The sequence below is a fragment of the Protopterus annectens genome, chromosome 5.part0 (assembly GCF_019279795.1).
Source record: "Protopterus annectens isolate FY-2018-M chromosome 5.part0, PAN1.0, whole genome shotgun sequence".
Classification (NCBI taxonomy): Eukaryota; Metazoa; Chordata; order Ceratodontiformes; family Protopteridae; genus Protopterus; species Protopterus annectens.
Window position 1 is genome coordinate 475,505,458 of NC_056735.1, and position 14,133 is coordinate 475,519,590.

Sequence of the window (14,133 nt, forward strand, 5' to 3'; positions counted from 1 at the left end):
TATGTCCAAAGAACCAGCCATCAGTTATACAAATGAGACTGGTGGTGGTGCTCCTTACTTAGCATTCTGGACATTATTAAATGCAGAAACTTAACATTTGTTTTGTTACTTCCTAAATGGCGCAATGTGTTAATGCAGTATGTCCTGACTAACAGCACAAGCAGTGTAGAGTTTGAATCCACATTAGATGTCATTCGCTTTTCTGTGTCTTAATACATCTGTGATCTTAGTTTTTTTTACTTTAAGCTGAACTACATGTGCAATGCATAATGTTAATGCTACAGTATAATTGTGTACTATGGCTAATAAACCTAATGTAACCTATGCTGCCTGCATTGCTTGCATCTCTAACAATAGTAATAACACTGCCTTGTGTGCCTGTTACACCATGCAATATATAATGTTAATGCTACAGTATAATTGTGTACTACAGCTAATAAATCTGATAATGTAACCTATATCATCTACATTGCTTGCGTCACTAATGATAGTAATAATGCACTTCTGTGTGCATGATGTAGAATAAACAGTACATGTGCAACACCATGAAGAAATAAAAGGAACAAGATAATAAAGTAGTACAATATCAAGAGCACAACACCAAATATTTTAAAACACAGGTGAACACTGCCTATGTAGCATATATTTATAATGATCAAATGTACATTGCCCTGGAATATGCTGGGGAGACCATCACTCCCTGTATACTCTGTATGACCCTTTTCCCAATATTTTGTATGCCATAAATACATAATGTCATCATTTAAAACAGCACATCACACACGTGGTCAACAATTATATTGTTTCTCGTCTTTGCATGACAGCTGTCATGAAGCACTGACAGAATTCAGGAATGACTACAGAAAACTGGTACTTCATGCACTAATGCAAAAACTCAGAAGATATTCATGCATGAGCTAAGACTTTGCTGTCAGCCTCAGAAATAAACCTAGCTTCTGCACAAGTCAGCATTTAAAATATTACAAAACGGAATGCAATGAGAACTATTTTCACATAAAAGGAAAGCTTACCTGTAAACTTGTTTATTTTCAAGCTGAGCAGGAGGGCGGAGCTGCAAGTCACCTCCTTTTATAAGCAATTTCATGAGTGTGGAGGCTTATTTTTCATAATCGCTCACATGATTGTGACGTGAGTAGTTTTCATCAGTATAGAGTCATCTGTCAGTGGCAATTCAGGTAAAGACCTGATTTTCTCTGTCTGATTATCCCAAGAATTTATAGAGTGGTGTTAAGGCAGTGTGACAGTCAACTAATATTTTACCCATGTTTGGGGCTAGCAAATATTATTGAATTTTTCACTTTATATTTTGTGACTCGGTGATCATTTGGTCCCCATAAGTAAGTAAGAAGCTATATTGTCAGGTTCCATAGATAAAGTTGCTTTAGCCTTGGTTAGCTGGGGCATTACAGTACATGAACACTGATGCTGGTTTGTTTGGTAGTCTTCCTTTTCTGGATTGATTTACAAATTTTGTTATTTATAGGGATGTCTTTCAACTTTCCATTTTTTTTTCTCAGAGTATGACTAGTGTACTTTGGCTAGTAGATCTTCACTTTATTGTCTGATCACTGGGACACTGGGAGTGATTTTATAAAATACATATAGTTACGGTTAGTTTCTGACCCTTGTCCTTCAGTTGTTCCTAGGATTAACACCGTGGTTGACAATTTGATAGAGTGCAGGCACAATATTTAATTGGCCCCAGTTAGTCCAGTTCTTTGGCTTTTCTATTTAAACATGGAGAAGTGATAGATCGGCAGTTGGCTGAGACTTTTACTTGAAAACAGAAAGTGTGCATCTCGTGCTGCAGTGGTGCAGTGGTTAGCATTGTCACCTCACAGCAAGAGGTTCTCCGATTCAATTCTCAGCTGGAGCGCCCTCTCTGTGGAGTCTGTATGTCCTCCCAGTGATCAAGTGATGTTTAAAGACATACAGGTAGGTGTGTGCATTAATGTGTGTGCCTTCTTTGAAGGTTGGGTGTCAGGCTGGCACCTTGGCACCATAAAAAAAAAGTCTACTGCCAATAATTAACAGACCAGATTTCCACTGTGGTGACCCCTAACTGGGAAAAGCTGAAAGACATTAGTTTTACTAGGTGTGCATAAGTGTCTCGTAGTTTTAGGATGTGAAGTTTGTGATTTATTGACTTGGCTTTGTTATTATGGATCTTGGGTCTAGGTCTATGCCTGCTTGAGTCATGTTGCAAACCTTGCTATAGAATGATTTTGCTGCTGGGCTTTATACATTGCAGTATTTTGAGTACAGAGTCTAATGCGGCAGCATAGTTTACCATGAGATATGATCTCTCAGTTCTTCATATTTTACCACAGATAGTTAGCAGGATAAAGAGGATAGTTCATTTCATTGTTATTGTGATATGTTCTGGAGTCCTCATACCAGAACTTACAAAGTAAACTGGTTAAACAATTTATTTATTTATTTATTTAACATTTGTTTACTGGGAATGTCCAACTTGGTACAAAGCCAATTTCCAGCAGAGATCTGGGGAGAAATGCTCCAGACGTATGTCTTTCTAATCTGGGAGGAAACCAGAACTCCCAGAGGAAACCCACATGAATGCAGGGGGGACATGCAGACTCCGCACAGAAAGTATCGCGGTCAAGAATCGAACCGGAGAACCTTTTGCTGTGAGGCAACAATGCAACTGCTGCACCACTGCGCCATCCAAAAGTAAGGGAACTTCTACTGTCAGTGGAAAAACTGGGATAACCAAGGTGCTTTGGTGCTACCTGCTTCTCACTTGATATCATGGTGGACAGGCATTACAAGGATCAGACAGCTGGGGTATTGTTAACTTAAATTGCATTTAAACCTTATGTCTATTAATTGGCACATGGCATTATGGACATGATCTAAGCTGGGTGTCTATCTCACAAAAAATTATTATAATGAAAAAATATGTAAACAAGTAAATGAATAGGGCAGCAAATAGATATAGATATAGATAGAGCTAAAGATATGAATCTAATTATGCTATACATATATATATATATATATATATATATATATATATATATATATATATAGATATAGTTTAAATATTGCTTACAGAGAAGCAAACTATCTCAAGAGGACTGGTTTTCCTTGCATAATTTAGGGCTAACTGAAGAATGAGATTTTTTTTTTAATTTGAAATCATAGACACTGTCAGTTTAGAGGCTTTAAGTTTTGTATGAGCAAGTGGTTTGATGCCATAAATGCTAACATTTCAGCCTTTGTTTCAGGTTCTTCAGCTACACATGAGATAAAAGATAAATGGCACTGGATAGCACAGGAAACACAAGGACTATTTCTTGATTTGGAAGCAGCACATCCATAATACTGAAGCTCATCTAGCAAGAAAAGATCCTTGTCAGTTTCAGGCAAAGAACCAGCATCTAAGTCCACTCCTACTAAAAAGTCAAGGAGAAGGACGAAGAAGGATTTCCCTGCTCCCTTGGGAAATTCAGCCTCACAGGTGGATGGCACTTTTGTTTCAGAAGTTAATGAAGTAAGGAAGGTTTCAAAATTGGGTAACACAGATAGGGGCAAACAGTGGATGAGTACCTGGAGGAGTTTAATTCCCTTCCTGATGAAGGTTGGGCTAAAATGTTTGATATCTCCTAAGAAAGGAATTTTGGTGGCATATCCACACAGGCAACTAGTTATGAATGAGGGGTTTCCAAGGGCTGAACACCACCATCCTCCACAACAACTCAACAGTCTGGGGATGACCCACCTGCTGTGCCTTCAAGGGGGAATACCTTGATGGACCCAGACCTTAACATTACATAGTTTTACCCCCCCATGGCCCTTATAAATGCTAATATGCTATTTCTGGGTTTGCACATCAGACCCCATGTCCCTGCAAATGTCAAAGAAAAAATCCTCAGGAGGAAGATTTTGATGACATATTTATGTTGACACAGGCGGTATTCATTGTATACTTGACACTAAAAGCCCCAAGGCAAAAAGATTTATGCAGCTCTAGCAACCATTGGGAAAATATCTCAGCCAATTTAGTGATTAGAACCTGGAACACTTGGACTTTAGGTTTTATGGTATTCATAGGCATCATCATTGAAAAGGACCCCAGTCAGGTATTACCTTCTTCTCTCTTTTGGCTGTTCCCGTTAGGGGTTGCCTCAGTGGATCATCTGTTTCCATTTCTTCCTGTCCTCTGCATCTTGCTATGCCACACCAACCACCTGCATGTCCTCTCCAACCAAATCCATAAACCTAATCTTAGGCCTTCCTCTTTTCCTCTTCCCTGGCAGCTCCATCCTTAGCAGTCTTTTCCCAATAGACCCAGCATCCTTCTTCAGGACATGTCCAAACCAACGCAATTTTGCCCCTCTGGCTTTGTCTCCAAACAATCCAGCCTGAGCTGACCTTCTACTAATCCTGTCCATCCTCAGCACACTCAGTGCAAATCTTAACATCTTTAACTCTGCCACGTCCAGCTCTGACTCTTGCCTTTTTGTCAATGCCACCATCTCCAACCCATATAACATACCTGGTCTCACTACCCTCTTCTAGACCTTCCCTTTCACTCTTATGGTACCTGTCTGTCACAAACCACTTCTGACACTCTACTCCACCCATTCCACCCTGCCTGTACTCTTTTCCTCACCTCTCTTCCACGCTCACCATTACTCTGAACTGTAAATCCCAAGTACTTAAACTCATCCACCTTCACCAACTCTACTCCCTGCATCTTCATCACTCCTCTATCCTCCCTCTCATTCACACACATTTATTCTGTCTTAGTCCTGTTGGCTTTCATTCCTCTCCTCTCTAGAGCATATATCCACCTCCCCAGGGTCTCCTCAACCTGGTTCCTGCTCTCACTACAGATCACAATGTCATCTGCAAACATCATAGTCCGCTGGGCCTACTGTCTGATCTTGTCTGTCAACCTGTCCATCACCATTGCAAATAAGAAAGGGCTCAGAGCTGATCCTTGATGTAATCCCACCTCCACCTTAAACACATCCATCACTCCCACCTCAGATCTTACCACTGTCACACTGCACTTGTACATATCCTGTACCACTCTTACATACTTCTCTGCCACTCCTGACTTCCTCATACAGTACCACAATTCCTATCTAGGCACCCTGTCATATGCTTTCTCTAAGTCCACAAAGACACAAAGTAACTTCTTCTGACCTTCTCTGTACTTCTCCATCAACACTCTCAGAGCAAGCATCGCATCTGTAGTGCTCTTTCCTGGCATGAAACTTTACTGCTGACCACTAATCATCACCTTCTTTCTTAACCTAGCTTCCACTACTCTTTCCCATAACTTCATTCTGTGACCGATCAGTTTTATCCCTCTGTAGTTACTACAGCTCTGCACATCATCCTTATTCTTAAAGATAAGTACCAAAATACTTTTTCTCCACTCCTCAGGCATCTTCTGACTTTGCAAGATTTCATTAAACAATCTGGTTAAAAACTCCACTGTCATTTCTCCTAAGCACCTCCATGCTTCCACTGTTATGTCATCTGGGCCAGCAGCCTTTCCAGTCTTCATTCTCTTCATTACTTATATTTATTCTGGCCATTAGGGAGGGTCACCACATTAGGGGAGTCACAGCTTAGTCATTGTACAATTACAGATTTTAAAATTAAAGGCCACAGATAAAACAATCAGGTGGGAACAAAGACATCCAGACATGTGGTTGAGCACCATTTTAAATACGCTGAATGTTTCTGAGAGTGACATTAAATTTAAGGGCCAAGCAGATGGTATATTGTGTTGGCTTTACATTAACAGGAGGTGTTATTGACCAGCATGCAAGTTTAGCTATTCATGCATCTCATGTGGGAAGGCCCACTCAGCATTACATGTGGGTCAAGAACATGCCAATCTACATACAGCAATACATCCCTACCTCAGGAAAATAGAACAACCTTGCTGCATAATAACCCCATTAGGAGTAAGCAGCCTTTTGGTGTCCACAAATTTAACACATCTAGGGGGAAGGCTTACCTACTAACTTTTCCACTCCTCAACCAAAACAGATAAACTGACCCAGCAGCTTTTCAACCACCCAGATAAGAAGACTACCTCCTTTATTATCAAAGGTTTTAAAAGGTTTTGAAATTGGTTCTTTGGTTCCCCTGGACTCTAGCGTGGTTAGGAATATTTCCTCTATTAAGGGTCATGAAAGTATAACCTCTATATTAATTGAGAGAGAAGTTTCATCAGGTAGGATCATTGGTTCATAGGTTGGTACTAGGCTATTGGCCCTAGGGCCTATACAAGCCTAGCCATAACAATACCCTGGCTATTTCTTAACACAGTATTTACTTCCCTGGACCCCTGGCTAGCAGGGTGACTGATGTGACCCCTGGGGTGAATTTCCTTTCTCTCATCCAATCATCAAGGTTCCTTAAGAAGAGGGCCAAAGAGGCTCTCTGCTTGACATGTATGGGCAGTCTGTTCCAGAGTCTGGGGAGTCTCTGGGTCAGGAAACTATCCCTCCAGCATGTTTTGTTCATTGTGATAACAAGGTTTAGATCCCTGGTGTGTGTGTCTCTGAAGGATTGGGATTTCTTTAAGTGTAGCATGCCAAACAGCTGTGGGTTTAACATGGCCTTGTATGTTAAGCAGAGATTGCCACTGAGTAGACGATATGCGACAGAGTATAGGTGGAGTTTTTTTAGATGGTCAGCATAAGGCATCTGCTTTAGGACTGTGATTCTTTTAGTGAGGTATTTCTGTGGCCTTTCCAGTTGTTGCAGATGTCTTGAGAAGTACATATCAAACGGGTCATTGTATTCTGTAATGGGTCTAATGAGGGATGAGTACAGTGGGACAATGACCTCCTTTTTCTGGATGAAAATCCCTTAGTGATGAGGTGTGCCACATAGAAGGATTTCCTACTGTTGCAGCAATGTGGTTATCGAAGGTGAGACCACTGTCCACCTGTGTCCCTAAGTCTCTTATCACACTTTCAGTGTTTAGTGTACTGACAACTATGTGGTAATTCATGGGTACATGTTTTTTCCCAAAGGGGATAACTATACATTTCTTGGCACTGAGCTTGACCCCAGGGCTCTGGCACCAAGCATCTGTTTCTGTAAGGCTCTTTTGTAGAATATCCACATCATTTGGGGATTTAATAATAGCTCCCAGTTTGCAGTCATCTGCAAACCTTGTTAGCCAGAGTCCCTTAGTGTTGGCCTGTACTTCAGAGAAGTAGATGCCAAACAAGAGCGGTACCAGGCCTGAACCCAGAGGTACTCCACTTGTCACTTGTCTGGAGCTGGATTTGGAGTCAGCTACTTTTACAGTGTGGGTTCTGTCAGTAAGCCAGTTGGCAACCCATCGAGTGATGTAGGGATTAATACCCAGCTTAGTAAGTTTATCTATGATTCCAGAGTGGGGGATGGTGTCGAAGGCCTTGGCATGGTCCAGATAGGCTGTGTGGACCATCTTACCCTTGTCCCAAGCTCTGGAGACTGATTTGAAGAAGTCAATCAGGTTCAGGAGACAAGATTGGCCCTTCACGAACCCAAACTGGGTGGCGTCCAGTGTTTGAAGGTTGCCAATTTCTTTGTTTATAAGTTCCATGATGATACATTCCATGGCCTTGCAGATCAGGCTTGTCAGACTGATGGGGCTGTAGTTCCCGGGATCCAAGGTGGATCCCCCCTTGTGGAGTGCAATAACTGCAGCTGTGCGCCACTCAGTGGACATGAAGCTTGATGTGAGGCTATGATTAAACATGACACTTAGGTGAGGTGCCAGTTCATTTTGTGGTTCATGTAGTACACAGCCTGGGATGTCATCTGATCCCATGAATGCTGTATTGTTAGCTTTGGAGAGTGTGTTTTTACCTGTGTGGCCATTATTACCAGAATTTGGCAATCTTTCAGTACTGAGATGGGCCCTTTAGGGGTGAGAGGGGGTGAAGTTTGCACTGAATCAATGTGCCAGGATATTGGTAATATCCTTGGGATCAGTATAGTTAATGCCATTCTGTTGTAGCTCAGAGCAAATCTGAGCATTGCCATTTAGATTCTTGACATAGCTATAGAATGCCTTCTGGTTGTCTTTGGAATGTTTGGCATTTCTATTTTTGTAACGAGCTTTGGAGGATTTTATGAGGGATTTCAGCTTCTTACTGAGGTTGGTAAGGGAGTTTTTGCATCCTGGGACTTTCTTCTTTTCTGAAACAGTTTCTTCCTTTTGTTGTAAAGTTTGTTTATGGCAAGGGACCACCAGAATGGCTTTTTTGGATGACATCATCTTGGTTCTACTGGGGATGGCACGATTCATGCACAAGTGGATGTGCTCGTACAGTGCCTTAGTGTAGGATTCAGCAGTCGAACTTTCAGTTCCTGTCTGCATGGGTGTCATGAGGTTTGTCACTTCTGACTTGAGTAGCATCAAGTTGCCTTTGGAGAAAATTTTTACAGAGGTTTCCTTACTGGGGGGTGGGGGAGGGATGTGGATGTCAAGGGTGATTAGCTTATGGTCAGGCCTGACCAACGAGGGAGTGACCATGGGTGTGAAGCATCGATTTCCCATGTTGGTAATGACCAGGTCTAGGATATTGGAGCCCCTGTTGGGACTAAGAATTAGTTGATCCAGGGCATTGGAATTTATGAATTCCAAGAACCGTTGGGCAAAGGTGTTGGTACATATGTAGTTTTCCCAGTTAATGGCAGGGTAGTTGAAATCACCCAGTATTAGGGTGTTTGGTTGTATCTTAATATTTTACAGTATGTTTAGAAAGGTATAGTGAGAATCTTGGGGCATGGTGGGGGATATGTATTAAGCTCCAATTTGGATTGTAGTCTTACCTAGTGTTAGTTGCACCTGGAGAATTTCAGATGCATTGTGTTGGGCAACTAGCCTGGTGTTGTGAATATCCTTGGTGAATATGGACACTCCTCCACCTTTAGTGTTCAGTCCTGGTTTGGTGGTCAAAAAGTATGGTAAGAGTTGTAGCCTGGTATTGCAGGGGTGCTCTCTGGAGCATTGAACCAGGTCTCAGTTACTGCACAGATATCAATGTTCTCCATTTTTAGGAGTGCCTCGAGAGATTGCATTTTGAGGTTTAGACTTTTAGCATTGAGTAGCATTACCTTCAGATTTTGCATGCTTGTACCTGTTACGGTGGTGGTTTTGTCCTTTGAACTTTGCCTAAAAAGGTGCTATAGGGGTGGCAAGAGCCTTAGCCAGTAACCTGAATCCCGGGGGTGACAGGTGCAGACCATCTCTGGCAAAGCATCGTGGTCTGTTGATCATGTCATCAACCCATGTTGGCCCCTTTTCATAACCCCTGTCCTACTTTGAAAATTTCCCCCATAGGTTTGGTCCCTGAAAAAAAAGAATATGAATTTAATTTGATTCACCACCTTTCTTAACCTGTTAGACTGTCAGTCAATAAATTCATCATTAAGGACCAATCAAAAGTGCGCTATGCTTCACTCAAACAATTGGCCCAGGTCGTCATGCATTACTCAGATCCTTGGATGTGTAAGCTGGACATCCATTTGGCTTTTCACCCTCTTCCCATCACATGAGAGGACTGGCCCCTGTTAGGTTTCCAGTTTGAAGATAAATTCTTCTTTGCTATGGTGATGCCCATGCAATGGTCGGTGGCTTGTGCAACTTTTGAAGATTTCAGTTTGGCCCTACATTGGTGCTAGCAAAAAAAGGCACCTTAAACAACAGTTCACTATCTCAATGATTTTCTGATAGTAGGGGAAGGCAAGGATGGGGCAACTGAAGGGATCTCAAAAGTCATAGACATTTGTTCTAGTTTGGGGGTACCCTTGGTTGAGTCCAAGTTGGAAGGGCCAAGTCAGTCTTTCTTATTAGTTATTATTATTTTTAATATTTATTATTTGCTATTATTAATTCCTAAAGATATTAGTTGACATTCCAGAAAAGTCATTTATGCTACCAGTGAGTAAGTTGAATCAAATCAAATGCTCAATTAAATACCTCTTAGGGGTTTGCAAGCCTTGTGTAGGGAAAGTAATGCAACTCCATGGGTCATTGAATTTTGCCTGCAGGGCCATTGCTCTGGGCAGGACCTTCTTAGATTCAATATTTAATTTATTGTAGGTCAGTAAATCCAAGCACCACTCGGTACATTTAACATCCAGAGTTATGGAAGATTTTCAGCTGTGATATACCTTTTTTACCCAGTTTAAAAGAGTGTCACGTTGACAACTGTCATGGGCCTCATCTAGGGACGTACAGCTATGCACAGACACAGCGGCAGGCTTTGAGATGGGTGGGTGTTTTTGAGGTAGTTGGTTCGTCGGGGAGTGGCCTAAGTCCTGCTCTGATGAAAGAAAGAAAGATATTACTGTCCTAGAGATTTTTTACATTTGTGTCACTTCTTTGGTGTGGCATGACAATTTGCAAGTTAGCAGAATGTCCTTTCACTCAGACAATAGCGCAGTAGCTCATGCCCTGAACAAGCACTCTTCCAGGTCCAAATGAGTTCACTCACTCATTAGGTTACTTGCTTTGTTGTCTCTCTCCAGCTGATTTATTAATTGCAGAGTGGCTAGGGTAGCCATTCAGATTGTTTTCCAAGTGACTGAACACAAGGACCTAGAAAAACCTGATAGAGAGTTTTATAACCCAATGGACTTTTCCTGAACAGTGTATTTTTTTAATTTATTTTTTTTTATTCAGTTTGGACACTACTTTAGCAGTTGAGGAATTCTTCAAATATGTTTTTTGATTTACAGTTTCTGTGGGTTCTTGAGCTAATCATAGTTTGTAAGAGGCCTTTGTGGGGGTAGTATTGCATGGCATGCCAGTTGGTGGCTGACTTCCATCATTCCCTCTCTTCTGTTCCCCTTACCTGTATTTCAGCAGCTTCTCCATGGTAGTCAGGTTGCTTTGAGCATTAAGCCTTGAGTAAGCCCAAGTGGTCATTCTAAGCAGGTCTGAGGCAGCTTAGGTTACATACCTGGACCCTAAACTTTAAATGGAATGGAATTGGTTACACCAACCAGCAACAGGTTCAAATGTTACAGTCTGGTTATGATATGATTTATGGTTGTTTCTGTTATGGCATCAGTCTTCTTCTTCTTCTTCCAGCTTTTTCTCAGTTAGGGGTCGCCACAGCGGATCACTTGTTATGGCATCAGTAATGATATCAAATTTAATCAGTAAATAGACACAAAGGCATACAGTACAGGGTGTCTTCATTAACTCAGCTTTAGACTAGAAACATATTTGCCTCAAATTCTTACTCCAGTAGAGGAACACCATATAGTACAACAGTTATTGGGTTGTTAGAAGAACGTATATGTCCACTCTTACACAAATTTGTATTCCATAACTTATACCCTTAGAATGTCACCTCCCCTATGGCATTAACAGTTAATACACCTTGTTAAGAACTACATTTTCCTTTTTATCATAGTTTCATTTCCAAGGTAGTGTCACTCCAACTTTATAAATGTTCATGTGATACAGAAACAAAATGTACATAAGGACAACAAAGACTAACAGCAACAATATCATGGTGATGATTTCATATTTGTGTCACACTGCACATGTTATGAATGCTGTAAACCATCCAAGACTACATGTCCAGAGGTAGGAATATATCCTTTTAAATGTAACTGAGATATCAACATTAACCAGCATTTGCCATAATTGCTGTGGTGCATGTATGTATACTTATAGCACGCATGACCAAATCTTGTTGCCATGTTTCTCATTTAATTGCCCATTTCTGTGCTTTTCTGCCATGCAAATGCAGTTGACTAGCTTGTCCATTGTTGTGTACAGGCTGGTGCAAATGAGATCTGATTTAAGCACCAATTACCTGCCATTTTTCCTGACATTTTTAAGAAGACATTGCATTGGTTTATAAGTTCATAGGTGTATACTAGTCTAATGACCACCAGGAGCCCTTAAAAGCCTAGCCATCCTACCCATGTATGACCCACAAATTTGATTTATATTTGATTTATGGGGGGTGATTTACTGACTACCTCTGTCCATCAGAGACATAGGGACCAGACCAGGGGTGAATTTCTGATTACTCATCCATTGGTCCACGTTATACCTAAATAGGGATAAGAAGAAACTCTGCTTTACATGGATGAGGAGCCTGTTCCAGAGAATGGGGAGTCTCTGAGAAACATATTTGCCACTACAACATGTCCTATTTATATTGCAAGCAAACTTTGGTTCTAATATATTAGTTCTGATGCTGTTTGTTTTGTGGATGTGCAAATGATTCATCAAAATAGGGTCCAGGGATGCCCTGTATACCAGGTAAAGATCACCTCTCAGACGTCTGTATGATACGGAGTAAAGAGAGAGTGATTTGTGGCAATCAGCACAGGATATTGTGTTTACTCCCTGTATTGTTTTTGTAAGGAACCTCTGTGGACATTCTACTTGCTGTATGAGTCTTGTCAGTTACGTAGCAAGGAAGACATTGTACTCTATAATGGGTCTGATGAGGACCAAGTACAGTGGTATGATGGCCTCTCTGAGCCTAGATGCCATGCCCTTGCTAATAAGCTGGGCAACACAGAAGGATTTTCTTACTACCTTGGGCATATTTATCAGTCAAAAGCTAGGTTACTCGCCACACAAGTTCCCATATCCCTGACTACTGAATCAACTTTTAAGAGTGTTTTATTGGTGATGTAGTTACTGGAGGTGGCAGACATCCCAAAAGGTAGTAGAATGCATTTCATAGAATTGAGTTTTAAGCCATGGCCTTGGCACCAACCATTAGTCTGCAATAGACCTTCGTGAAGGATGTTCTCATCTTAGGGGTATTCAGTGACTGCTGCCAATTTGCAATTATGTATGAACTTGTTTAGCCAGAGGCCTTTGACAGTGACGTTTGCATTTGATAAGTAGATGCCAAAGAGGAGTGGGCCTAGCACAGAGCCCTGGGTGACTCCACTGGTGACTGGCCTCTTTGTGGAGATGCCCTCACTGATTCTAACTTCCTGGATACCATCAGTGAGTCAACTAGCTATCCAGCATGTCAAAAAGGGGATAAAAGGGTTTATACCTAGTTCCATAAGTTTGTTGACAATGCCAGAGTGGGGTATTGTACCAAACGCCTTAGCCAGTTCTAGGTAGGCAACATGCAAAAATTTTCCCTCATGCACTGCCTTACTGTCCTTTTCAGAAAAGTTCACCAGATTCTTTAAGCATGTATTTCCTTTGACAAAACAAAACTGGGATGGAGCCAGTGTCAGGAGGTCTCTGATGTCTTTGATGATAATTTCTGTGATAATTATTTCTATGGCTTTGCAGATAAGACTAATCAGACTCATGGGTCTGTAGTTTCAGGATAGGTTGAAGGTCCTCCCTTATGAAAGTGGATGACAGTAACAGTCCTCCATTCACATGGAACAAAGCCTGTTCTAAGACTATAGTTAAAAAATTATTCCAGGGGTCCTGATAAGTTGTATTTTAGACTATTCAGGTGGCATCCTGAGATGTTATTGGGATCCATTGAGGTTGTGTTCTTTGCTTTAGAGAGTGCAGCCAATACATTCTCCCTAGTTGTAGTTGAAGGGGTTATTTTTGAGGGTAATATTGGGGGGATTGTTGATGGTAAGGGGGGGTAAATTTGGAACTGAATTTGTCCACTAACAGGTTTATATATCAGCAGGCTCAGTGAATGTGGCACCATTCACCAGCATTTCAGCTGACTTTGCCTGACCTAATTAGCTCTATTAGTTGCCTATTTACTTTGATGAGAGCACTTTATATTTATTGAATTTACTCTTCCTGATTTTTGCCAAATATTTTGTTTCCTTTTGTTGTATAGCATGTTTAATTTGGAATACCTGAAAAATATGGCTCCACAAGTATGGCAAGTGCAACCGGCCACACTAATATAATCTCAAAACAAAAAGATGGCCAGCACCAAGATAGTGGAAAAAACTTTCATTTATTCAATGTGGCAGCATCATCCAGGGTGATGTGCAAAATACAATATCCATAAAAAATATCAGACCGGTTTCGGCATAACCTGCCTTCCTCAGTAATAACAAATTAATGAATGAAACAAACACATTATAGACATCAAGTCACAAGCATAAATGCCTACTATTGGTTAATTACAAATGTTCATTTAA